Consider the following 27,546-nt stretch of genomic DNA (forward strand, 5'->3'; position numbering starts at 1 on the left):
CTTTCTGAATTTCATCACTATTTTTGGTCTCTACCACCTTCCTCGGGAGGGTATTCCAGGCATCGACCACCCTCTCTGTGAAAAAGAATTTCCTGACATTGCTCCTAAGTCTACCAACCAACAACCTCAGTTCATGTCTCTACTTTTATCATTTCTCCTTCTCTGGAAGAGATTTGTTCCTATATTAATACTTTTTAAGTATTTAAATGTCTGTATTATATCTCCCTGTTCCTTCTTTCCTTTAGACTACACATATTCATGTCTTCCAGTATCTTCTCATACGTCTTTTGGTGCAAGCCCCATATCATTTTTGTCGCCTTCCTCTGGACCATTTCTAGTCTTTTTACATCCTTAGCAAGATGTGGCCTCTAAAACTCAACACAATACTCCAGTTGGGGCCTCACCAGTGACTTGTACAGGGGCATCAATTCCTCCTTTCTTACTACTACTACTACTACTATTTAGCATTTCTCTGGATGCAGCTAAGGATCCTTCTGGCTATGGCCACCGCCTCGCCACACTGTTTTTTCGCTTTGAGGTACTCGGACACCATAACCCCAAGGTCCCTCTTCCCATCTGTGCATATCAGCCTCTCACTTCCTAGGACATACAGCTCCCTTGGGTTTCTACTCCTGAAATGCATCAATTTGCACTTCTTTGCATTAAATTTTAATTTATCTCAATCTGGGGGAATTTTTCTTCAAACCAGAGTACTCACTTATACATGTTCATCAAAAAATGTACTCCTTAATTATAAATCAATTAATTTTTATTACTACATAACCCACACATACCTATATACATACATATAGAGATTATCTAACAAGAGTCTTAGGAACTCACTCACTCAACCTTTCACTCTACTGTCATATCGCAGCACTATGTAAATCAACAATACCACATCTCAACTTAAATCTATCAGCATGAAATCACAAAAGTTCTTATCATATTATACTCCCGTTGTTGATCTTCATATGGTATCCTGTAGTATAATTAATTGAACTGATGGTATATGCTACTGGAAACCATATGAAGGTCAACAACGGGAGTATAATATGATAATTTATGGACACTATTAAGAACTTTTGTGATTTCATGCTGATAGATTTAAGTTGAGATGTGGTATTGTTGATTTACATAGTGCCGTGATATTATAGTAGAGTGAAAGGTTGAGTGAGTGAGTTCCTAAGACTCTTGTTAGATACTCTCTATATGTATGTGTATAGGTATAGGTATGTGTGGGGTATGTAGTAATAAAAATTAATTGATTTATAATTAAGGAGTACATTTTTTGAGTAACATTAAATTTTAATTGCCAAACGTTAGACTTTTGCAGATCCCTTTTCATGTTTTCTACTCTCTCCGGGGTGTCCACGCTGTTACAAATCTTAGTATTGTCTGGTCTGATAGCACTTTAGAAACGATAGTAGTAGTAGATAATGATAATAGGATTTGTATATAACGACCCCTAATTCTAGAAACCTGCGCACCCAAGTAATAGAATTAAGATCAGCTGCACATGGAATGGAATGGAATATTTAGATGCTGATCGGCCTTAACAACCAATAATTAGCTATAATTGGTGGTGTTGGCATTTTTTAGTCAGTATTTAATAGCTTGGGTGCTCAAATTTTCAAGTACACAATTGGAAGGGGTTGTGGTCCTGAGAGTCTGGAGCATGCCCGGCACTTGCACTCACATGTTATAGAATACCTGCAGTTATGCATCTAACCCATTTGGCTAGCGTAGGTGTTTGTACCTATAGTTGTGCATGTAATAATGGACTTATGTTAGTATTTTTAAACTGGAATCACAGAAGCAATTGCAAATATAGAATCCACACTGAGCACGCAACATCCCAGATCCTGTAACTTTATAGAATAAAACCCACTGCATGCAAATCTTTATGAATGCAAATCTGTCTCATTCATATTCATTCTGCATATCCTGACAACCTCATTGTCTAGGTGCGTCCCTAGATGGATAACTTGCTTTGGATAAAGCACTTCACACTGGGATCCCAGAGTGCTTTGCCGCATTAACAATTCCCTGTGTTCTTGTGTGACATCTTCGATCTCTGAATGATCATACATTCACGAGTGTACTGAAGGTCCACCAGAAAAAACGTATTTTATTTCGTAGCTCCCTTCCTTTGGAACAGTTTGCCTCTTTCTCTTTCTTCTGAGCCTTTGTTCAAAAAAAAAATTATGATAGGTCTAAACCCCCATGTGTTTTCTTTTACCTTGGCTTTTAAGGATCCTGATGGTTCTGTCCATCTAGGAATTTAATCAGAGGAAACCTGCAGTCAACGCTATAATACTTAAAGGCTTTATTTTCCTGATAACCTTTATGTTGTAAATCACCTAAGGGAAATAAACAATAGACAACGATAAACAATATTGGCTACATATGACTGGTATGGAGGTATATCTATAAGAAGTTGCGAGATGGATGTTTGCATGGATGCAGTGTGGAGAGATCATGGGTGAGGTGTACATTTACAGGCATAGAACATAACATACTGTCATGTATGTGCATTCTTTAGCAATCTAGGTGTGAACATTTATACCAGTTCTATTACGCTGATAGTCTATAAAGAAAAGTAGACACCAACTTTTCTTTCTAACATAAGTACCAAATAGGCTCATTCATAGGGCTAAAAGTAGATCTCTTTCAAAGAATCACCATCCAAATAGACAAATTTAAGTCACACACCTGGAATGGCCTTAATCCCACTGCCACGTGACCTGATATACCCAAATGGAAATACTGTTGTTTACCTGTGAAGACGCTTAATCTATGCGGGTCACCGGAAACAGCCCGGCATTGAATGACCGGGGTCATGATTGATCACGGCACATAGCCAGCCTGCCTCTTGTGTGTTCAATATTGACTGGAGTGTAAATATGTACATGTTCTCTAAGCTTCTATTTCTGTATATTATAAAAATGTGTGTAGATCACAACTCCACCCAAAGTACACCCAGATTATGCCACCAGGAATACCTACGTGCAGCACCAACTTGTCAGCTACAAATTCATAGGTAGTTCTTATATGACAATGCAGAGAGAATGAAAGAATTCCGTGAGCTATGCTGCACATGCTTTCCCCACTTTTTGCATTAGTAGTCAGCACCTACGGATTTTAATAATCTTTCTAATTTTCACAAATGTATGAGTATAGTCAATGAACCCCCCCCCCCCCCCCCCTTTTACCATTCCACTGAGGATCCCTTTAGGTATCCACATGCTTTCTGTTATATTTTTACAGTAACGAACCAGTGTTATTAGCCAATGCAAAAGCTGGCTAACTAGTCCCTTACATCGCTGCCTTAAAATGTATATGAAATGCCCTCAGACATACTTAAATTCACTCATAGAGCATCCACAATTGGACACCTTCAAGGTGAATCAGGATTTATTTCTTTCACGGGGCCATTTCAAAAACACCAACACCAAATCACTCATAATTAATGCAGTGTTTAAGTGTCCTAGTATTCAAAATAAATAAATGTACAGAACCTAAACTTCAGAAATTGGGCTAGAAACCCTTCACTTATCTTTAAGGTGTTCTTTGTGTCAATACACTTAAACGAAGCTCCTCAGAGAAGAGTTTCTCCAATTCCAAACTCTCCTCCGATGCCCCTTACTGCTTCAACCTACACGCCTGACCACGGGTTTTGCCATCAAGGACTCAAGTGGCATCTTGAGCAATGATTCAGAAACGCTTCAAAGTTGAAAGGCTGCCGACCTCCAAGCACTCATAATTCCTGCAAAACATGACACATTAGCGTTCTCGGACTTTTGCTCCCAAGAGGCACAGCGATCCTACGTAAAATATAATATGATGGCACTATACTTAATGGTCAAAGAAATGACCTCCAGCTAAATATTCACTTAGCAAATAAAAACAATCAATGAAAAAATCTTCTCTACAGCCAAGATGAGTAATGTAATCACACGTACCAAGAAAAGCACATCAATGGCCTCATTAAGGCTGGAGTAACAGTGTTAAGTTGAAAAATTCAAAATTGCTGCTGCCTGGCAAGAGATAACTCTTGATCACTTCCCCATAGAAAGGGAGAACGTGATCTATAATGGGCCATGTCAAGATGTCAAAGCTATGTCCCATTGCCACACAATATGCTCCTACTGGCCTTAATGATACCATCGGCTGGAACTCTATTATTTGATTTACTTTTCTTGGTACTTTTGATTTCATTGATTTTCCATCTATCTGGCTAATGAAATTAGAAACAGGTAAAGAAAGAGAAATACAACAAAAGGAAGAGGACCATGATGTAGTTTGATAGACACAAGAAATAATGTTGGAATGCAGGGCAGTCTTTCATTGAATAAGACCTATTTCTGATATATTAAAAGGGGACAGCAAAGAGGACACGTCGATATAGTGTGACTGAGGGATAGCAATATATAGGATGAGGTGCGGATGTTAAATTAGAGGCCACAATGGATAAATAATATTGGATATTCAGTGCTGGAATCCGAATACTGGCTGGTACTTAATAAAGTCTTTTTTTCTGTTCCAATTTTATTTGGCTACTTATCTATTTAGCAGTATGAATAACCTCTGTGTCTCTCCAAGCTCCGCCCCTACACCGCCGCAGAACTTTCTGGGTACTGCTGAGGCAGCCAGAGGGAATTTTTAAGGCATTAATCTTGTCAGTGCTGTTGAATATTCTACTTGCTGATACTTATTTGGTTCACTCATAGGAGCTAACTTTTCAAAATTATTGGGGGTGCTAAGCCCAGTAGAAATAACCTCTCCCTGGACACATACAAGGAATTTTCTCAATGTTGGGGGTGCTCAAGCACCCACAGCACCCACTGAGTCGGCTCCTATGGGTTCACTTAATTTTATAAAGGTTTTTCCACACGTGAAACTGTTGTATTAAATTGTGTGCTATATACACAGATATATGGATCCATGCTAACAGGATGACATGCACCGTAGGAACCAGCTCTGTGAGTGTTTGAACACCTCCAGTACTCAGTTAGTTTAGCAGGGTTTAAAAAAAGATTTGGATAATTTCCTGAAAACAAAAGTCCATTATCTACCACTTATTTCTAAGATAAGCAGCATACAATCTGTTTTACTGTTCTAGGATCATGTCCAGTACTTGTGTCCTGCATTGGCCACTGTTGGAAGCAGGATACTGGGCTTGATGGATCTTTGGTCTGTCCCAGTAGGGCAACGCTTATGTTCTAATGTAAATTCTTTAACTGTGTCAAGGGAGAGGTAATTTCCATTGGGTTTCACAACCTCAATCATGTTGAAAAGTTCGGTTTTCTAGCAAACACTTATATAGATGACACATGTAGGTATTCCCAGGGTAGAGTTCGTGCAGGACAGGGGCAGAGTTAGTAAATGTAAATGTATTTCATAAAAAAATGAAAGTGCACGGAGAGAGTACGTGCATATATTTAAACCAACTTCTGAGCAGATGCAACTGTGTGCAATGGCATTTGCACGTTACGTGAACAAACTTGATCAGTCACTCCTAAGACTCAAGTTACTGTTCTATAAACACTGACCCTTGTTCTGTCCAGCAGGGAGTCAAACACCTGTTAGATTCTGATCACACAAACAGCTTTTCCACACTGAACTATTTTCTATCTTCTAAAGACCAGATGCACAAAATACTATTCTTGGGTATTATCATCTACTCCACCAAGTATTCCAATCAAATTATTATTTGTCTCTGTGTTAATGAAGACATAGATGCTGTCAGGTAATATTTTTTTAAATAAAATAATAACCTATATTTAATATTAAATGCATAAATCAGGAGCAGATATCCCTCAAGGCTTAACCTTTGAGCAGTAGGGCCAACAAACCATCACATCATGTCCCTTTAGACTCTGGATCTCCTCTAAAAATAGAGGTCACCTCTGTGTCTGCATTAGAATTTCACTGACTCTTCTCACTCTGTTTTGTGGGCAGTTTAATATGGGATTTTTTTAAAATCTGTAATTCAAAGATACAATTGGATGGGACCACCAAGCCCCGTAGAGCATCACCCTTCAAGCCCAAGACCTATCTGAAGGGCAGGAAGGACAGGCGTTACCAGAGGAAACATTATTGCACCTCTTGAAAGATGGTTGTTTATACAGTTCTAATTGTATTGATGCTTTATGATGTGCTGTGGAAGACCATTGAGCAAGAACTTACATCAGTATTCGACTGGAGAGTTTTACCAGGATACTACAAGGATGGAGACATCATCATTGGGGCAATTATAACTGTGAGACGTTTTATTATAATTGAACCTTTGTCTTTCACAACTGGCTTCACTTACGGAGACACCTTGTAAGTACACCCAAAACACACTTGACATTCTTACCAACAGGAACATTGTGGAAGCATTGAAAATGTTAGCAGATCATATTATGTTTTTAAATATTATGTTAATGCTTAGCTTCCCTTGAATGTCACCTATTGATGTATATTTTGTAGTTTTAAATGTTGAAATCTTGTTTCATACACTTTAGAAGGTTAAAGTAGGGAGAGGACTTAAAATGTACAATTAGAGATTTCTTAAAAAATCTTATTTATAGGATGTGAAATATAACTTCATATTCTGACCAATTTGCTTCATTTTCGAAAGTGTGAATAAACATGTGGACAAAGGTGAATCAGTTGATGTGGTGAAAGTTAAAAAGTCAAGGGATTAGAGTAATGTCCTGTTGTACTTTGGGAACTGGTTAAAAGACAGAAAACAGAGAGTTGGGTTAAATAGTCATTTCTCTCAATGAAGGAAGATGAATAGTGGATGGTACAGGAATCTGCATCAGAATCTGCATTTTTAAACATATTTATAAATGATCTGGAAATGGGAATGATGAGTGAGCTTATCAGATTTGCAGATGACACAAAGACATTCAATGTTGCTAACTGTGAGAAATTGCAGGAGGACCTTATGAGACTGGAAGACTGGGCATCAAATGGCAGATGAAATTTAATGTGGACAAGTGCAAAATGATGCACATTAGGAAGATTAGCCCAAATTACTTGATATTAGGTTCCGCTTTAGGAGTCACCACCCAAGAAAAAGATCTAGGTGTTTTGGGGGCTCATTTTCAAAGCACTTAGACTTACAAAGTTCCGTGCACCCCTATTTAACTGTGTTAGTCTAAGTGCTTTGAAAATACACCTCTTTGTAGGCCACACATTGAAATCTTCTGTTCAGTGTGTTGTGGTGGCCAAAAATAGCAAACAGGAATTATTAAGAAAGAAATAGATAATTAAATAGAAAATATTATAATACCTCTGGATAGCTCCATGATGTGACCACACGTTGAGTGTTCTATGCAATTCTGGTCACCGCATCTCAAAAAAAATATATATAGAAGAATTAAAGAAGGGAATGGAACTGCTCTTATATGAGGAAAGGATAAAGAGTTTAGAGCTCTTCAGCTTGGAGAATAGACAGCTGATGGGGGATATGATAGTGGAGTGGAAGGAGTGAAGGCATTCTTTCAAGAACTACAAAGACTAGAGGACACACCATGATGTTAAAACAAATAGGAGAACATATTTTTTCACTCAATGCAAATTAAGCTCTGGAACTCATTGCCGAAGTATGTGATAAAAGCAGTTAGCATAGTGGGGTTTAAAAATAATCAGTAGCCTCGTATCTTGTGGATTCTACCAGGTACTTGTGACATGGTTTGGCCACTGTTGGAAGCAGGATACTAGATTAGGAGGGGCATAATCGACCAGAAACGCCTATCTCCATGGGCGTTAATCTCCGAGAACGGGTCCGTGAAGGGGCGGAGTGTACCGTATTTTTTAAAAAAAAATAGACGCCCATGTTTTATTCGCCAAGGTGTGAGCTGGGCGTTTTTGCTTTTCACCGATAATGGAAAATGAAATCGCCCAGCTCAAAAACGAATAAATGCAAGGCATTTGTTCGTGGGAGGGGCCAGGATTCATAGTGCACTGGTCCCCCTCACATGCCAGGACACCAACCGGGCACCCTAGGGGACACTTTTACAAAACAAAAAAAAAGGTAAAAGAGCTCCCAGGTGCATATCACCCTTCCCTTGGGTGTTGAGCCCCCCAAATCCCCCTCAAAACCCACTGCCCACAAGTCTACACCATTACTATAGCCCTAAGAGGTGAAGGGGGGCACCTACATGTGGGTACAGTGGGTTTGGGGGGGTTGGACGACTAGTAGCATTAAGCAGCACAATTGTAACAGGTACGGGGGGGGGATGGGCCTGGGTCCACCTGCCTGACGTCCACTGCACCCCCTAACAACTGCTCCAGGGACCTGCATACTGCTGCTTGGGAGGAGGATATGACATTTGAGGGTGAAAGTAAAAAGTTGTGAAACATCATTTGTTGTGGTGGGAGGGGGTTAGTGACCACTGGGGGAGTCAGGGGAGGTCATCCCCGACTCCCTCTGGGGGTCATCTGGTCATTTAGGGCACTTTTTGGGGCCTTATTCGTCAAAAAACAGGGTCCAGGAAAAGTGCCCTAAATTCTAGCTACAAACGCATCCATTATCGGCGAAGGGCGCCCATCTCTGTTCGGGTGATAACCACGCCCCAGTTCCGCCTTCACCACGCCTCCGACACTCCCCCGTCAACTTTGTCCGCATCCGCGACGGAGTGCAGTTGAAAGCGTCCAAAGTTCGGCTTTCGATTATGCCGCTTTATTTGTTTTTGTGAGAAGAACGCCCATCTCCCGATTTAGGTCGGAACTTGGGCGTTATTCTCGTTCGATTATAAGCTGGTAGGTGGCCCTTGGATCTGACCCAGTATAGCAATCAGTATGTTCTTCTTTTCTTATAAATATATTTCATATTGTCTGACATTTAATGTCATTACAGTTTTACTCCACAGAACTACTACAGTTTTCTGGCTTTTCTTTATACCATTGAGGAGATCAACAACAGCTCCGAGCTCTTACCCAACCTTACGCTGGGGTTCATTGTACAGGAGTCTTACACCAATCCCAGCCTAGCACTTATGGCTGGCGTGAAAATATTTTCAGGAATGGAAATTAAGATCCCAAATTACAGCTGTAAAACATCTGGCACATTGGCTGCGATCGTTGAAGACCTTCTAGTGGAGGAATCAATTCAGATATCTAACATTTTCAGAATATACCACTACCCACAGGTAAGGGTGAATCTCAGTTTTGCTATAACACCTGCTAGAAAACCCAAACCTATGAAACACAAATTATTATGCAAGGGGCAGAAAAATGACAAATTCCTTTAGACCAGTTTGCCTACGCAGGAAGTCCAAGTAGGTTCCTCTCTGGTGGCTTTACTACGAAGACACACAGGTGACTATGAGGAGAAATCTGTAATAGGGCCTGTGTTAAGCCTATTCAAAATAGAAGGATAGGTGCCTAATTTTGTTTACAAAATACCAGTGTAAGTGGCAGAGAATAGAGGTATATTTAGGCATGACCACTTATACCTGCCCTATAACTGGTATGAATATCCTCAGCTAGATGTATGCCAGAACGGATGGAATATGTAGTATTGTATAATTTAGATATGCATTCTTGTACCTCACTGTTATCTACAAACAGGTTTCGGTTAAAAAGTGGCTTATAATTTACATTTACAGAAGAAAAAAGGTTTTAATGCCCCTGTCTAAGTCGTTGGTGAGGCCCACCTGGAGTATTGTGTTCAGTTTTGGAGGCCGTATATTGCTAAGGATGTAAAAAGAATTGAAGTGGTGCAAAGAAAAGCTACAAGAATGGTATGGGATTTGTGTTACAAGACGTATGAGAAGAGACTTGCTGACCTGAACATGTATACCCTGGAGGAAAGGTGAAACAGGGGTGATATGATACAGACGTTCAAATATTTGAAAGGTATTAATCCGCAAATGAACCTTTTCCGTAGATGGGAAGGCGGTAGAACTGAGGACATGAAATGAGATTGAAGGAGGGCAGACTTAAGAAAAATGTCGGGAAGTATTTTTTCACGGAGAGAGAGTGGTGGATACTTGGAATGCCCTCCCACAAAAGGTGATGGAGATGAAAACGGTAACAGAATTCAAAAATGCGTGGGATAAACATAAAGGAATCCTGTTCAGAAGGAATGGATCCTCAGAAGTTTAGCGGAGATTGGGTGGCAGAGCCGGTGGTGGGAGGCGGGGCTAGTGGTTGGGAGGCGGAGCTAGTGCTGGGCAGACTTCTACGGTCTGTGACCTGAAAATGGCAGATACAAATCAAGGTCAGGTATACACAAAAAGTAGCACATATGTATTTATCTTCCCCATATCTGCGTATATGAATGGGTTGAGACCCATTTGTTTGAGGTTTTTGCCAAGTGGTGCCATTATTAAGTTGAACAGTATTGGTGATAGGTGGGAGCCCTGTGGTACCCCATATTCTGGGATCCAGGTGGCTGATGTCTGGTTAGACATCTTTTCGATGTAGGATCTGGACTTAAGGAAACCATTGAACCATGTTGCCACTGCACTACCAATTCCCTTGTTCTTGAGCAGGGCCATTAGTGTTGTGTGATCTACTAGGTCAAACGCACTTGACATATCGAATTGTAGTAGTAGTATATTGTGACCTTGGCGTATTAAACTTCTGACCTTCATTATCAGTGTGGTTATGACTGTCTCGGTGCTGTGTTGTGATCTAAAACCTGATTGAGAATTATGAAGAAGTGAGAATTGTGTCATGTATTCCATTAGTTACTGTGCTGGAAGACCCTCTATCGTTTTGGCCAGTAGTGGAATTGAGGCCACTGGTCTTTAGTTTGTGATGTCGTTGATTTTACTTGTATTTTTCTGAATAGGGGTTAGTACGATGTCATCTTTGTCTTTTGAGAATTCTCCTATTGAGAACATGTATGCGATGTGTTTGTGTTATTCAGATATCAGTTATATGTCATTATTTTTGCTGGAGATCTGTGGATCACACATGTATGGATAAAGGTTCCAGCTTCTCTTTCTGCTTTAGCTGGGACTGACCTGCTTCCATACACCATCCACACCCTCTAGTTTAAATGTCTTGAAACATAATGCCTGAATTTCTCACCAAGGATTCTCTTTCTACCATGGTAAGATGCAGCCCATCGTTACAGTATAGCTTTTTGATTTTCCATATATTGCCCCATTCTTTTATGTATCTAAACGTTCTTGTTGACACCATTTCAGAAGAAAAATGTCCATCTATGTCCAAAAAAGTGAATGTCGATATTTAGACCTCCTGCCTGATCATCTAGGTATTAGAACAGTGGTCCATTAGAGGTATTAAGGGAGGTCACCCCTCAATCCCTCAATGGCTGCTGCCTCCCTCCCCAAAAGCAAAACTAGCAATGTGTACTGGGCTGTGTGACAGCTTCTAGAAATATGAATGCTCATGGAACTATAATGGCTGACATAAAGTTTCTTGTCCTGGTACATGGATGTCTATGTGGACATCCACTTCTCCATGTATATTAGAATAAAGAAAGAAGCAAAACCCCCAAACACACCAAACAAATAAAAATATGTCAAAAGAAGGGGGAGACCAATCAATTTCCAACACAAGGGCAAATATTTAATAGAATCAAAACAATGGACTCGACGCTGTCCTGTGTTTTGGCAACTTCATTTTACCATTTGTATTTCTCTCAACTTATCACTTGTGGATGGTACGATATTTGCTATTCTGCTTTGGAATTGCATTCTCCATTTAGAACAACTTATGGTCATTTTGTGCTATCAAGTTGATAGAATTTTTTTGACTCCTGTGGCAGGTGCCTTTGTGCTGAGAGTCCATTGTTTTGATTCTATTAAACGTTTGTCCTTGTGTTGGAGTTTGATTGGTCTTCCCCTTCTTTTTACATATTTTCCATCTATTTTAGAACAGGCTATACTTTGGCAGGTGACATACCGACCTGGATGTTTGTATTTCAAATTCGACAACCTTTCTAAAATGCCATTCCACGTGTTTGAATTTCCAGTATTACAGTGATTTAAGAGGGTCTAGCAGAATGAGAGAGAGAATCAGCCCATCTATACCCAACTGGTTAGACAGTAGTGGCATTTGCAAGAGTAACGATTCAGAGACTGGGGCAAGTGACATATCTGAAACCCAGTACTGGCTTGCTATAGTGAGAAGGTGTGGAAACCCTTCTTACCCCATATAGTTTCATTTGGAAAGGAACAAGGAGATTCTCGGGACACTCAACTTTCTCATCCAGGCAGCCCATAATCCACTTTTAAGGGACACTATATGTATGGCAGAGTGGAGGAAAGTTTGAGAAATAAAAACAAAACATTTTGCTGTACTATGCTACAGCAGCAAAGGTGACTGTTTACTGTGTGGGACCATCAGCTTGTTCAAATGTGACACCTTACTGAACTGTGCTATTCACTATCTGAATATCATCAACCTACCCTGAGTAGCCTTAACATTTAAGAGGTGTGAAGCATGAGAAATGGATATCTGCTATAAATAAGTTGGTGTTTGAATGGACTTTGTTTTGCTTTTTTTGTTTTCAATATTCCTCTGCTTCATCAATTAACAGTGCAGTAAAGGGTTTAATGCTAATTTACTTTATCAGGTGGTCTGGAATGGAAGTCTGATGCCTCGCGTGCCCGGCCCTCCAGCCTTAAGGTTGACCCTAGTCCTGGTCCCATCAAATAAATTCTTTATGTGCCCCTTCTCCCACCTTCTGGACTCTATCTAGGCAATTGCCTGGGTACCTCTAAAAAAGAGGAGGGGCTTACATCATTATGCAACTAAGTGGAATTCAGTAAATGGCGTCCAAAGTTAGGTGCTGGAAAGAGCTTTGCTAAACTAGAGCGGATTCCTGCTTCCAACTTTGTCACAAGGATTTATGTTTTCTGAAACCTGATGAACATCCCACTGCCTAACTGATGGCAGCTGAGCACGGAAATCCAAGTATATCTATTAACATTGCGCCTAATTTCTGGAAATTCTACTGACACACCCATACACCTGCCATGACCACACCACCTTGTGCATTGCACTCTATGGAATGTTATAAACTAGGGCGTAGGCCAGATTTCTTTATTTATCTAATTATTTATTCATGACACTTATATCCCACATTAGCCCGAAATAGACTCAAGTTCAATGTACATAAGTACATAAGCATTGCCATGCTGGGACAGACCAAGGGTCCATCGAGCCTGCCACCATAGTTTTAATTGTTCATGTACCCACCTTTACTCATGTTACCATACCATTGCGTTATGCTTCTCCTTAGACATATCATTCTCTCCTGCACCCCATTTTTGTCCTTTAAAATTCTATTTTTGTTTTAATCATTAGTTTTTTTTAGCACAAACATCCCTTGTGACCTTTTCTCTCTGAGACACTTCCAGTACTGGCTCTGAAGAACCCAGTCCTCTGTCCACCACCACTGTGTGAGCTCCGAGTGTGTGAAAGGCTTCATGCTCCTCGCTATTCAGCCTTTCAAGAGGGAAATGTATATTCCTTCCTATGCTAGGCCTACTACTAAGGCCTCAGTTTGGTTCTCACAAGTTGGCCTAACAAGTTGGAATCTTTGTAACATACAGTGCTTTTCTCAGGAGCTGAGAATAGACACTTCACAGATGCACATTTGGCTAAAGCTGTGTAATGTCTTTCATATAAGGTGGATGTAACCTTGGGAGTTGCTGACAGACTGAGGACAAAGTGAGCCTCATTTGTGGGGCGAGAGACAGAGAGAGGACACAAGGGTATTGTTTTAGTTTGCATGCACTACTGGTAGCTAATTAGCCAATGGCCATGGAGTGTTCACGTGAACACACATCAGGAGAGATTGGTATAATACAGAAAAATCCATATATGACACAGGCTAGTTTCTGATTTCTAGTTTGGGAGAAATCATATGATTTGGGAGATGCGAAGCACCTGGGAGGTATTTGTATATTTAAAAAAATGTTTAAAAGTGCCCCCTAGGGTGCCCGGTTGGTGTCCTGGCATGTCAGGGGGACCAGTGCACTACAAATACTGGCTCCTCCCATGACCAAATGCCTTGGATTTCGCCGGGTTTGATGTTACGGTTCAGCCGGCGAACGTTCGAGGGGGCATGTCGGCAGCGTAGTGAAGGTGGGACATGGGCAGGCATGTATGTGGTGTGGCTACCAGATGGGCGGCTTTCGCAGATAGTGGAAAAATAAAAGCGGCGTTAATCAGTATTTCGCCGCTTTTACTTGGTCCTTTTATTTTCATGACCAAGCCTCAAAAAGGTGCCCCAACTGACCAGATGACCACCAGAGGGAATGGGGGATGACCTCCCCGTACTCCCCCAGTGGTCACCAACCCCCCCCCCCCCCCCCACACACACACACACACTAAAAAAATAAAAATAAAAACCTTTTTTGCCAGCCTGTATGCCAGCCTCAAATGTCATACCCAGCTCCCTGACAGCAGTATGCAGGTCCCTGGAACAGTTTTTGTGGGTTGCAGTGGACTTCAGGCAGGCAGACCCAGGCCCCTCCCCCACCTGTTGCACTTGTGGTGGTAAGTGTTGAGCCCTCCAAACCCCCCCAAACCAACTCTACCCACATGTAGGTGCCCCCCTTCACCCATAAGGGCTATGGTAATGGTATAGAGTTGTGGGGAGTGGGTTTTGGGGGGGATTTGGGGGGCTCAGCACCCAAGGTAAGGGAGCTATGCACCTGGGAGGTATTTGTATATTTTTAAAAATTTTTTAAAAGTGATCCCTAGGGTGCTCGGTTGGTGTCCTGGCATGTTAGGGGGACCAGTGCACTACATATGCTGGCTCCTCTCAGGAGCAAATGCCTTGGATTTAGCCGGGGTTGAGATGGCTGCTTTTTGTTTCCATTATTGCTGAAAAACAAAACCAGCCATCTCAAACCCAGCGAACTCTGGCATTTGGCCAGGCCAAACCGTATTATCGAAAGAAAAGATGGCCAGCCATCTTTTTCGATAATACGGTTTAGCCAGCTGTTTGCGGTGCCTCCAAAATAGATCACCGGCAATCTATTTCGCCAGCGCCATTCAATTATGCCCCTCTTTGTTAACCAGTCTCTGCGTCTGGCATTGCTGTCTGACAACCTGCTCCAGAGAGAGAACAATTGTTTGTATTTTGGCTTAGTGATATACCATAATAAAGATTTTTGCTGGTGCGCCTATACCTAAGTCTGCTTCTCTCTCTTATTTTCCAGCCCACTAGGCTGTAGTGTTTCCCCTCCCTTAGCCCTCACAGGGAGATTTTAAGAGCTATGGCACAATGACCGAAATAATCCTTATCTCAACAGATCAGTTTCACCTCACAGAGTCTTCTGATGAGCAACGCTGTTAAGTTTCCTTATTTTTATCGGACTGTCCCCAATGAGCTGCACCTCGGCACTGGGATAGTCAAGTTACTGAAACATTTTGGCTGGAGTTGGGTTGGTGTCATTGCATGTTATGAAGACAAGAGCCTTAGGGCTGTCCATATCCTGAAAGAAGGGATTGAGCAGAATGGAGGCTGTATTGCGTTCGTAGAAATCTTCAATCGTGACAAGTTCAGGCCAATTGATTTCTCCAATGAGTCATCAACTAGTGTGATTATTCTCTATTGTAGTAAGGATTATGCCTGGAATCTATATGTGAATGGAACTTTAACCAAAAAGGTCTGGATCACTACACTTGAGCAGGACTTTGCCTCAAGTTATCCATTGAGCAGGAGTGTGAAGAACAACACCTTGGCATTCACAGTTGCAAAGAAAAATATTCCAAACTTTTCAAAATTTGTGCATGAAGTGAATTATACCCTGTTTCCAAGTGATTATTATACTTGGTCATGGTGGAGGGGCTTGTGTGACAGTCAGTGCCAAAAAAGCATCAGAAGATCTTGCAATACGAATGAAACTTCGATGTTTCCACAACATTGTGGCACCAAGTTCTTGGGGAGCAGCTACAGTGTGTACAATGCTGTGTACGCCCTGGCACATGCACTGCATGACATGGTCACGTCTGGTATTGGAAATGATACCATGTGGAGTGGAGAAAGGAGATTTTTGGATTATTTGCCGTGGAAGGTAAGATCAAAGTTAAAGGAGTGAAATATACTAGCACAGAGTGGAAGGGAATCCTTCGTGAGAGGAGGAGAAGACACCTGAGTAAATTCAATAGAGGAGGAGCTGACACGACACTTACGGATCAGATTGGTGCAGAAATGATTAAAATATTGGCACAAATACTTGTTATTACCAATATTCTGCATAAGCACTGGTCTATAATTATCCGCATATCTTTGGCAGCATTTAGCAGGTGGGCAAACACATTATCAGCGACTGGGTAGAGCTCACTTATTTACTTATTTATTTTTTAGGATTTATTTACCACCTTTTTGAAAGAATTGGCAGTGTACAGTAAGAATAGATCAAACATGAGTAAAAATATTCAAACAACAATACAAAGTATGGCATAGTTACTACTTACAATGTCAACACAATACACAATAAAACATTTTAACAGACAGTGTAGGGTGTAAGCAAAAAAGGAGCATATAGATAGGTAAGAGAGTAAGAAGAGTTAGAAAATATTGTAAATTATGTGGGTATTTCTCACAAGTAAATGTGACCATTGATACCACAAGGGGAACTGACTTTGACAGGTGTGTTGGTCCCATTGCATGGGACAGCCTTTGCTCTATATATGGTAATAGATTTCATGTCTGTACATTTTATGTGTGTAAAACGGACCCTATCCCTGTATTTCGGTGGTCCTCGGTGATTAACCTTTGTAAGCACCTGTGCTGCACTCAGGTGCCAGTGATCAGTATTCCTGTGCTGTTCCAAGCAGTGCCTTAAAATTCCCTCCAGAATAGCGCAGAGAAAGGACGCCCTTATGATCAACGCTAATAACATATTGGCGTTGATCATAGGGGTACTTCAGTGGGAGGATTGTGCCTGGACATGTGCTGTAAAAAAATGCCTGGACCTGTCAATCTAAAGCCCTGGTGGTCCGGTGAACCTTCAACCCCCCCCCCCCCCCCCAGCACAAGGGCCTGGACATCCAGTGGACCTCCAGATACCACAGCCACCTCAAACACATGGGCCTGGACTCTCTCCCTTATATGGAAGTTAGGCCCCAGCCAGCGCATCCCAGAATGCACCAGGAAGGGCAGAGAGCTGCCATTTGAGGTAGTGTTTGCAGTAGGTGGGGGGGGAGTTAGTCCCTCCTCCTGTTCAAGGCTGGACTCACTTTTGTTAAGGTACTTGGGAACTTGGGGGAATCCTAGGCCACCAGGGCTAGCTTTCAGGGGTGAAGGCTGGGCCAGGCCTGGCCTGGCCTGGCAAGGGTCCCTCTGGACCATCAAGTTTTTTTTTACTGTTGGGGGGACTTTTGTGTGTGGGGGATAGGGGGTCTAGAGGACCACCAGACCTCCAGTCCCTTGTGTTTGGGAGAGTGGGGGTCTGAAGGTCCATCCAACCTCCAGGGCATTGTGTTTGTGGGGAGTGGGGGGCCTGAAAGCATGCATTCCTCCCCAATGCCCTATCAAACCCTAACGCCAGCTCCGAGCTAGCATAGGATTTGCGTGGGAGCAGCACCCTTGTTTGGTGCGCTGCCCACTGACCATTGAGGAGGAATGTTAATGGCCCTGTTTAGCATGCATTTGCATGCCATTAGCGTTTAGAGCCAGTGTGTTCGTTGTTTCATGCACTTACCGGGTCTGATCCTCGGTGGAAGCAAACACAGGCACTAATCTGGTGCTAATGGCTTTTTGCACCCACGTTTGCCTCTGGTCATGGGCACCTCAGTACTTGAAGCTACTTGTTAGTTTCTGCCTCTGGACATGCTGAGAGGAGCAGGTTTGCCCTCACCCTCCGAGTGATCTTGTAGGAGGAAATAGTGGAAAGACATGGCAACGGCCATTAGATTTATCCTTTAAGAAGAAATCCAGTGTGTATAGAGAGTGCTGAACACTCCACACTGAGGCATCGTATGCCTGCTTAGTATCCCTTTCAACCATAGAAAGCCATAATGATTTTTCCCCTGTTGACTATTGACCGTGAGCTACCAACTACTGCTCTAACTGCAGGGGCTTAGTTTGCTAGTGCTCATTATCAGTCATTGACAATTCTTTCTGAATGAAGATGAAGTTACAGACACAGACTCATCACTATTGTTAGAGTACTAATCCAGATTAATTCTATTTACCTGTGTTTCATTTGATTTATTCATTTGTCATCAATCCTTTAGCTTCATCATTACCTAAAGAGTGTTCACTTTAAGAATGGTCTTGGTGAAGAGATTTCTTTTGATGAGAATGGAGACCTCACCATTGGATATGATATCATCAACATTGTCTATCTACCCAATGGGATACAGAGGAATGAAATTGTTGGAAGTTATAACCCATATGCTCCTCTGGGACAGGATTTTACCATTGATGAGAAGGCCATTGTGTGGGAGAGTGACTTCACTGAGGTGAGAATCCAGTTCCACTAAAATATGATGAAACTTAGAGAAACCACAGGTAAATACTTTTACCTAGATTCAGAAACTATACGATATGAGTGTGTTGCCCTGCCCATGCTCTGTCCAGACTCCACCCCATAGATGTTCTCCTGTAAAATACGCCCTGTTGAAGAGACATGTGTAGTAACAGAATAGTAAAAGTTAGACCGCCTTGGGTGAATTTCTCCAACATGATGGTAAATAACTCCTAATAAATAAATGAATGTACGCCAAAGAGTTAACTGGCTATATCGCAAAATAACCAGCACTGTTCAGAGCTGACCAGCTAAGTTTAGCGGGCAAATATGATCACATAAATAGCAGTCCTATCTTTACCCGCTATTAACTTAACTGGCCAGTGATAAATATTCACTTAGCTGGTTAAGATAAAATCAAGATCCTGGCTGTTGAACCTCTGTGTGAACCTCGGTAGGAAGAAAACACTGTGAATGCAAACACCGTCTGACCAGCAACAGCCAGGATCTTGACTTTACTTTTAAGTTAAGTTTTTTCGCCACAACACTAGAGATCCACTTGACCCTGAGCGCAGGCCTTTGTACCGAAGCATAGCCGTGTTGGGTCATTTTTATGCTTTTTAGAATTAAAGACTTATTGACATCCTCCTTGAGTCCACCTCACTTTTTTGTTGTTGCAGTAAAGGAATGCTGCTTTTATACATAACATCCGAGTGTCAATTAAAGTTATATAAGTTGTTTTCTCATTTCTTCAGACACCTCCACAATCCAGATGCAGCCCGAGTTGCCGTCCTGGTTACAGGAAATTAATCAGGGAAGGACAGCCTGCCTGCTGCTATGACTGTATTCCATGTGCAGAGGGAGAGGTCTCCAACAAAATGGTGGGTGATATGATGGGCAAAACCAAAACAACAGAAAGAGGAGTTAAACACTCTACGTAAAATATCAAACAGTACTATGAGAGTAGGGTATAGACCACGGGCTTCCAAAAAGAGGACGAGGACAGTAGAGGTAAAAACACCAAATGTTTAATAAAAATCCATAGATATAATGATATCTGCTTAGTTGTATCTAATCAGTGATTCAGTGAAAAATGTACATAAGTTTTGCCATACTGGGACAGATCGAGGGTCCACAAACGCAGCATCCTGTTTCCAACAGTGGCCAATCCAGGTCACCAGTACCTGACAAGATCCCAAAACAGATGGAATAGCAAAGAGGTGCTGAGTGTCTTGCAACAACAGAAGAGATAAACAGAAAGCAGACAATGAAAGTCCCAACAGGCTCTTTATTCGTACAGACCCGACGTGGCCACGTTTTGCCAATGAGGCTGCATCAGTGGTAGTGACATAAAATAGCTAGCAAAGAGATAAAAGGTATATCAAAATAATAAAACAGCATTTACATAAAAATCGACTATAAGCCAACTTTAAGAATACATAAAACATATATAAAAAGAACATCAATACCATATACAATCAAAAACAGGACAAAGGCTAAACACGGGGCTCGTGAGCAAATATTAAAATTCAGAGCAAACATACCTAACCAGGGACAAAAAAGGCTTAGCGGATAGCACAACTGATCATCCAAGATGACCTGGAAGAATAATATAAAAGCATACTAGTAAAAATGGAAGGCATCTAGCTTAGGCAAAAGGAAAACACTTTTAATCTTATCTGCGACTAGTAAAAAGGCCTGTTCTCACACAAATGAAATGGGCGCTAGCAAGGTATCCCTCTGAGTCCAGCTTGGCCCCCGCCTCCCCCCCTCTCATCTGAGTTCAAGGCCCCCCTCCCTCTCCTCTGAGTTCCAGGCCCCCATCTCCTCCCTCCCTCCCTCCCTCCATCTCTCTCTCCAAGTTCCAGGCCCCCTCTGTCTCCTCCGGAATTCCAGGCCCCCTCTCTCCTCCTCTGAGTTTCAGGCTCCTGCCCTCCCTCCCTCTCCTCTGAGTCCAGGCCCCCTCTCCTCCCCATCCTCTCCCTCTCCCTCTCCTCCCCACTCTGACCCTCCTCCCGCTCCTCTGAGTTCCAGGCCCCCTCCCTCTCCGAGTTCCAGCCCCCCTATCCTCCGAGTTCTAGGCCCCCCCTCCCTCCCCCTCCCTCCGAGTTCCTGGCCCCTCTCCTCTGAAGTTCCAGCCTGGCCTACTCCCTCTCCCCCTTTTCATCCGAGTTCTAGGACCCCCTCCCTGTCCTCTTAGTTCCAGGCCCTCCTCTCCTCTGTGTTCCAGGCCTCCCTCCCTCTCTCTCCTCCAAGTTCCATGCCCCCCTCTCTGAGTTCCAGGCTCCCCTCCCTCCCCCTCTCACTCCCCTTCCCCCAAGTTCCTGGCCCCCTCTCCTCCGAGTTCCAGCCAGGCCCCCTCCCTCCCCCCTCTCTCCCTCTCATCCGAGTTCTAGGCCCCCCTCCCTCTCCTCCGAGTTCCAGGCCCCCGCCCTCTCTCCCTCTCCTCCGAGTTCCAAACCCCCCTCTCCAGCGGCAGGAGTGAAAGGCGAGCAGGCTAGGTGCTTCAGCCTGCCTTCCCTTCTCTCTCAGCTCTGCCTCCTGTCCCGCCCTTGCGGAAACAGAAATGAGGGCGGGACCAGAGGCAGAGCTGAGAGAGAAGGGAAGGCAGGTTGAAGCGCCGTGCCTGCTCGCCTTTCACTGCTGCCGCCGCCGGACCCTGAGGTAAGAACTTTTAAATTCTGGGCGGCACGCAGGAAAGCTAATCAAAAACTGTATTAAGTTAGTCCAATAAAAAAGGTACATCTTATTTTCTTTTCTATGTTTTATTTATTCTATTTCTATTGACTGGCTTTAGAAGTGGACTAACATGGCTACCACATCTCTCTACTACAGATAACAAAAACTGTATTCCTTGAATTTTTGAGTGTGTTCTAAGGAGTGTTCCACCAGGGGTTTCTCTATGATGCTTCTCTTGTAGCCACTTTTGTGTTCTATTATTCTTTTATTGAGTGTTCTTTTGGTTTTGCCTATATACATAAGGTTGCAGGGACAGATACAAGCATATACAACACAACTAGACTGGCAATTAGAAAAATGTCTTAACATGTATGGTTTCTGTTAACAGGGTGCATGATGGATGTAGTTTTGAGACTGACTGGATAGACTGAACAATATACCAAGGGGAATAATTTTCTCATATGTTGCATGTTGTTATAATCTGATGACACTAAAATATCCTTATTGAAAAAGCTTCGTTTGTTTGTACTAAGTGCCATTGTTTTTCATTATCCTTATAATCCCATTGGACAGGTGGTAAAATTCTAAGGTGCAAACCACCCTGTCACCGATTTGCCTTGTCTTTTTTTTTTTTAAGTACATCAGGGAATATTTACTAAACTTCGCGATTACCTAAATTTATTTATTTATTTATGAACCATTATACCCCACTTTTTTCCACATAAAGCAGACTCAAAGTGGCTTACAATGTACAGGATTAATCAATTACAATTACATGGATAGGGGGAAGGAACAGGGTAAGAAGGAAAAGGGAACGGGAAGAGATACTAAGATGGACGGTGGAAATCCAGATGCGGAGATGGCCCAGAGTAGTTCTCCTGATCAGCCCAGTTCTCCCTGGCCAGCGTGTGTATCTGCCATAAGGAATAATCAGCACCACTCCCTGTTAAATGCCATTGAATATTCTCTCCTAAGGCGTTCAGGCAGAACCACACTTTCCAAGGGACATAAAATATTGACCCCTATCCATTCTTCTATAGTCTGTTGCTACAATGTAAAATTGTCCATAATATAAGAGAACTATTTTCAGTGTCATGAACCAATGCTCTTTATGAGATACTTAGACAATATCTTCATTCGTAGATGGTGACACTGTTGGAAGTGCCCAGAAGACAAATGGCCCATCACAAAAGAGCTGCCCTGCATCCCAAAAGTGATAACCTTCCTGTCCTATGAAGAACCTTTGGGGATAGTGTCGACTTCCATCAGCACTTCTTCTTTCTGATCACTGCTTGTCATCCTAGGATCTTTATAATTACGAGACACTCCCTTCGTGAGAGCCAACAACCGGGACCTCAGTTACATTCTCCTTATCTCCCTCATGCTCTGCTTCCTCTGTTCCTTGGTATTCATTGGCCACCCTGACAAAGTGACCTGTGTTTCTCCGACACCTGCCTTTGGGATCAGTTTTCTCCATCGTCTCTCCTCTATATTGGCAAAAACCACCACTGTGGTCTTGGCCTTTCATGCCCACAAGCCTGGAAGCAAGCTCCGGAAATGGATGGGTTCCAGGATCTTCCAATTTTTGTAGTCCTTTTCTGTTCCTTATTCAAACTGTTCTGTGTCTCGCCTGGTTGTTCACTGCTCCCCCATTCCCATATCTTAATATGAGATCAGAAATTGGAGCAATACTAATTGAATGTAATGAAGGGTCAATAGTTGCATTTTACTGTGTTCTGGGTTACCTGGGATTTCTGGCTGGCATCAGCTTATCATAGCTTTCCTAGCAAGAAATCTCCCCGACACTTTCAATGAGGGCCAAGTACATCACCTTCAGCATGCTGGTGTTCTGCAGCGTCTGGATCTCCTTCATCCCAACGTACCTGAGCACCAAGGGCAAGTACATGGTGGCAGGGATATATTTGCTACTTGGCCTCCAGTGCTGGACTCCTGGGCTGTATCTTTATCCCCAAATGCTACATTATTCTGCTAGAACCCAATAAGAACAGCAGGAACTACCTAACAAAAAACTACTGGAGGAAATATTTAAAGGACATGCTACTGCCTAAATATAAATGGATAAATTGTCACTCTGTCTTTATTTCTGATATTCATTTTTTGATTTAGCACCTTTCTTAGGGCGAAACGGTATAGAAAAGAACATTTACAAAATGGAGAAACTAAACAGAAAGGAAGATCGATTTACAAACAGGATAGAGGCAGAGAAAAAAGTGGAAGAGGGATTGTTAGAGAGGGAGGCCTGCAACTAGTACTGTCAGTGGTACTGCTCCTTATCGTTCAAATGCAATCCTCAGCCTTAAATGGATTATTTGCATATTTTAAATATTACTATTATTGGTACAGTCCATATTGATCTGTGGTTCTCAAGCCAGATTTCCAGGATATCAAACTTTACAAATATAATTTTGGATAGCACTTTTGAAACAATAGTAGTAGTAGGTAGCAGTGGCATAGCCAGACCTGACATTGTTGGCTGGGCCTGGAGAGCTAATATGGGTTGGGCACTATGTCTATAGGTATGATGGATTTCTAAGTAGTCTGCCCAACCGCTGCCCTGCATCAATGTAAACCACATATATACTTAATAGAAAAACAGATATTTGTAATACATTATCCCATATCTTAAACTTGACCAGACATAAGTCTGCAATAATGGCAAACATCTCAATACACATGACAGGATCCTGCAATATAATTACAGCAATAGCATATATCCTTCAAACTTTTCTTATAACAAATGCCTGATTAAGTAAACGTTGAAGTCTTTTTCACTTCCTCTAGCTCTACTCTATCTCCCTTCTGATGCTGACAAAATAAAATGACCACAGTTTGGTACATACCTTCAACTTTACATTATAATATACTAGTAAAAAAGGCCCGTTTCCGAAACCAATGAAACGGGCGCTAGCATGTGGTTTTTTGTGTGTGTGTGGTATGTGTCACAGAGTTATTTTTTGTGTGTGTGTGTGAGGGTGCAGTGTGTGTGCAGGTTGTTGACGGCTGCAGGGGAATGCTGGAACATTTATTGCGCTGCAGGAATCAGCGCCGTCTTTTTCCGGGTGCTCGGGGAATCACCGAGGTGGGAGACAGTTTGCCTGAGGCTGGGATGGTTGGGCACATCTTTGGCTGCTTCGGCAAAAGGGGAAGAGGAAGGGGGTGGGGAGTTTCCTGCAGCCGCCTGAGAAACAATATCTTTGTTTGTTTTGTATTATTAGTTTGCATTTCTGTTGAATAGTAGAGGATGTGGTAGCCGTGTTAGTCCACTCTTATCAATAGAAATCAAACAAAATAAAACATGGAAAAGAAAAATAAGATGATACCTTTTTATTGGACATAACTTAATACATTTCTTGATTAGCTTTCGAAGGTTGCCCTTCTTCCTCAGATCGGAAATAAGCAAATGTGCTAGCTGACAGTGTATATAAGTGAATCAGCGCCGTCTTTTTCCGGGTGCTCGGGGAATCCCCGAGGTGGGAGACAGCTTGCCTGAGGCTGGGATGGTTGGGCACATCTTCGGCAAAAGGGGAAGAGGAAGGGGGTGGGGAGTTACCTGCAGCCGCCTGAGAAACAATATTCTTTGTTTGTTTGTATTATTAGTTTTGCATTTCTGTTGAATAGTAGAGGAGTGTGGTAGCCATGTTAGTACACTCTTAAGGTTTATCAATAGAAATCAAACAAAATAAAATATGGAAAAGAAATAAGATGATACCTTTTTATTGGACATAAACTTAATACATTCTTGATTGCTTTCGACGGTTGCCCTTCTTATTCAGATCGGAAATAAGCAAATGTGCTAGCTGACAGTGTATATAAGTGAAAACATTCAAGCATTACTAAAGGACTTAACAAGGATCTGGGGTTCCTAGCCCATTATAAACCATAAGCTGTATGTCTCTGTTGATCACCCTCCCTCACCTATCCACACCCACCCTGTTTAGAATATCAATGATATGCTTTGATGTCCCCATGCATACTTTCCTACCCACCCCCTCCCTCCCACCCTTCCAGACTGTCATAGTAATACTTGAATGTTTTCACTTATATACACTGTCAGCTAGCACATTGCTTATTTCCGATCTGAGGAAGAAGGGCAACCTTCGAAAGCTAATCAAGAAATGTATTAAGTTATGTCCAATAAAAAAGGTATCATCTTATTTCTTTTCCATGTTTTATTTTGTTTGATTTCTATTGATAACCATTTCTGTTGAAGAAAGAGTGGATGCCTTTCGAATGATGGAGGTGGTGCGTCGGTGTGCGGTTGTTTCGTTAGTTTGGCAGCCAGTCTCCAGCAATTCCTAGGCAGGGAAGGAGTACTCCTCCCCCTTCCTTGCTCACTGTTTGCTGCTGGCTGGGTCGTGGGTAATCCTTCCAGCTGGGCCGCAGCTTGTCCTGTTCGCCCACGTCCCAGATGGTGACGGGCACGTTGTTTTCCGGCTCCTCTGACTCCATGTCAAGGGATCTCAAATATAGTCTGTGCTATAGGCCCTCTGGCACTCTTCAGTACTGGCATTAGGCATTTAAAAATTTCTCCCCCCCCCCCCCCCCGGTCTATTTTTGCACATACCCACAGCAGGAATATTCTTCTCTCGTTCCAGCGGTGGTTCTGTGCTCTCCGTGCTGCCCAGATAATGAGCCATTCTGCTGAGGAATGCTCTTCCCTTATTGTCACGTAGTTTCCTCTGATTGGTCCGTCTTACGTTGCCTAGTGTTGCCTGGGAATGGTGTTGTGATGGTCCTTTGTGTTTCAGAATGTTGAGTGTGTTTTTTCTGATTGGTCCGTCATGCGAGGGCGGGGCAGAGAGACATGGTCAGTGTTGTGGCTTCACCACCATGAATCCATGAACCCTTCAGTGAGTGACTGAGTGACTTCAGAACGTTGTCTTCAGAACGTTGAGAGTGAGTTTTATTATAGTAGATATGCCTTATTAAGCTGTATTAATCAAACATTTAAAATTTGGTAAATATACCTTTGAAGACTTCTTCCTTTTCAACCTACTATGGAATTTGTCGCATATAGAAAACATAGCTAGAATGTTTCCTCCTATAGCTTTCCATAGGAAAAATGTATTTAAATTCAGGTATCACCTCAATAATAGCAACACAAAATCCCTTCACCTCCAGGTACTTTGTGAAGTAAGAGAAAATCCTGCAAAGAAACTTCTTAGAGTCTATGTTGCAAACTTTAACCAATTCTGAATACAAATGCCAATAACAGTACCTTTAAAAAGGCAGCAGTGAATACACACAACAGCAATACGCATCTCATTGGAAAGGCTAGACAAGTCAGAATCCTAGATCCACACAAACTACATGCCAGCAAAATCTCTCACCTGCTGGATCACACGCAGACACAGACCAACCCTCATCAATTATAGAATTAAGGACCAAAAATCAGAAATTGTCTGTAGCCTGGCATCAGTCCTTCCCTTCCTTACCCCCTAACCATCCTTGTAGCCTGGCATCGGCCTTTCCCTTCCCTATCCCACCATCCAGCCATTCTACTCTACCCCCACTATCCATTCCCATAGCCCAGCATCAGTCCTTCCCTTCCCCACCATCCATCTGATAACTAGGCATCTGCCCCACCCCTCCCTGCACGCTGCCTAGCATTAGCCCTGTCCTACCCCCTTACCCATAACTCCCTAGTATGGCATCCCCTCACTCCCACCCAGAAACCTGCCCACATTAAATATAAAGCTTTTAATAATAATAATATTATTATTATTTTAACCTGGGCACTGCAGAGACTTCCCCACCCAACAACCCACCAATATAAAAAATACAACTTTTTTTAAAAACTTGGGCATTGAGCCCACCCCCCCCCCCCCCCACCCAAAAACACATTTAAATTTGTTGGTGGGTTTCTGGGTGGGCTCGTCACTGTCTAGGGGGGAACTCCTCACTCTCCCCTCCGCCCCCCATGTGAGCATTTTAAGGCATACCTTTGCTGGCAGGGATGCCGACTATCTTTCTCTTTTGATTTAGGCACAGGAAAAAAAAAGATTTTAAATGCTCCCAGGTTTCAACCTAATTCATGTTTAATGTGGGAATTGTTTTATTTCCCCCCTCTTGGACCTCTTTCTGACTCCAGATCACACGGGGACTAAAGATACCTATTTACATAACAGGTTCTGTATGGTTTCTCCAACCTCCATTGTCACCCAATCACAAGGAGGTCTGCTCTGGGTTTGCATTAGGGGCTGTAATCGAAATCTAATTCCCATAACTACTGCTTTCTGTCTTCCTGGGCCATTTATGTTCCCAGATAATGCCTAATAAAAATCTGTCCTAAGTTTCTCCAGAGACTGAGTGTATGTGATCTGCCTTATAAGCTAAATGTAAGGTAAAGAGAAGATAGAATAAAGACAGAGATTGGTTAAATAGATAGATACATTTTATTTCTTACCCAAAGACAAGTCTTCAAGTTGGTACAAAT

General features: G+C 42.4%; 1 pseudogene; it reads left to right on the forward strand.

Moving 5' to 3' along the window:
• Window positions 1-6,118: 6,118 nt before the first annotated feature.
• Window positions 6,119-23,216, forward strand: LOC115464582 (annotated as a pseudogene).
• Window positions 23,217-27,546: the final 4,330 nt, after the last annotated feature.

The sequence above is a fragment of the Microcaecilia unicolor genome, chromosome 3, assembly GCF_901765095.1.
Source record: "Microcaecilia unicolor chromosome 3, aMicUni1.1, whole genome shotgun sequence".
Lineage (NCBI taxonomy): Eukaryota > Metazoa > Chordata > Amphibia > Gymnophiona > Siphonopidae > Microcaecilia > Microcaecilia unicolor.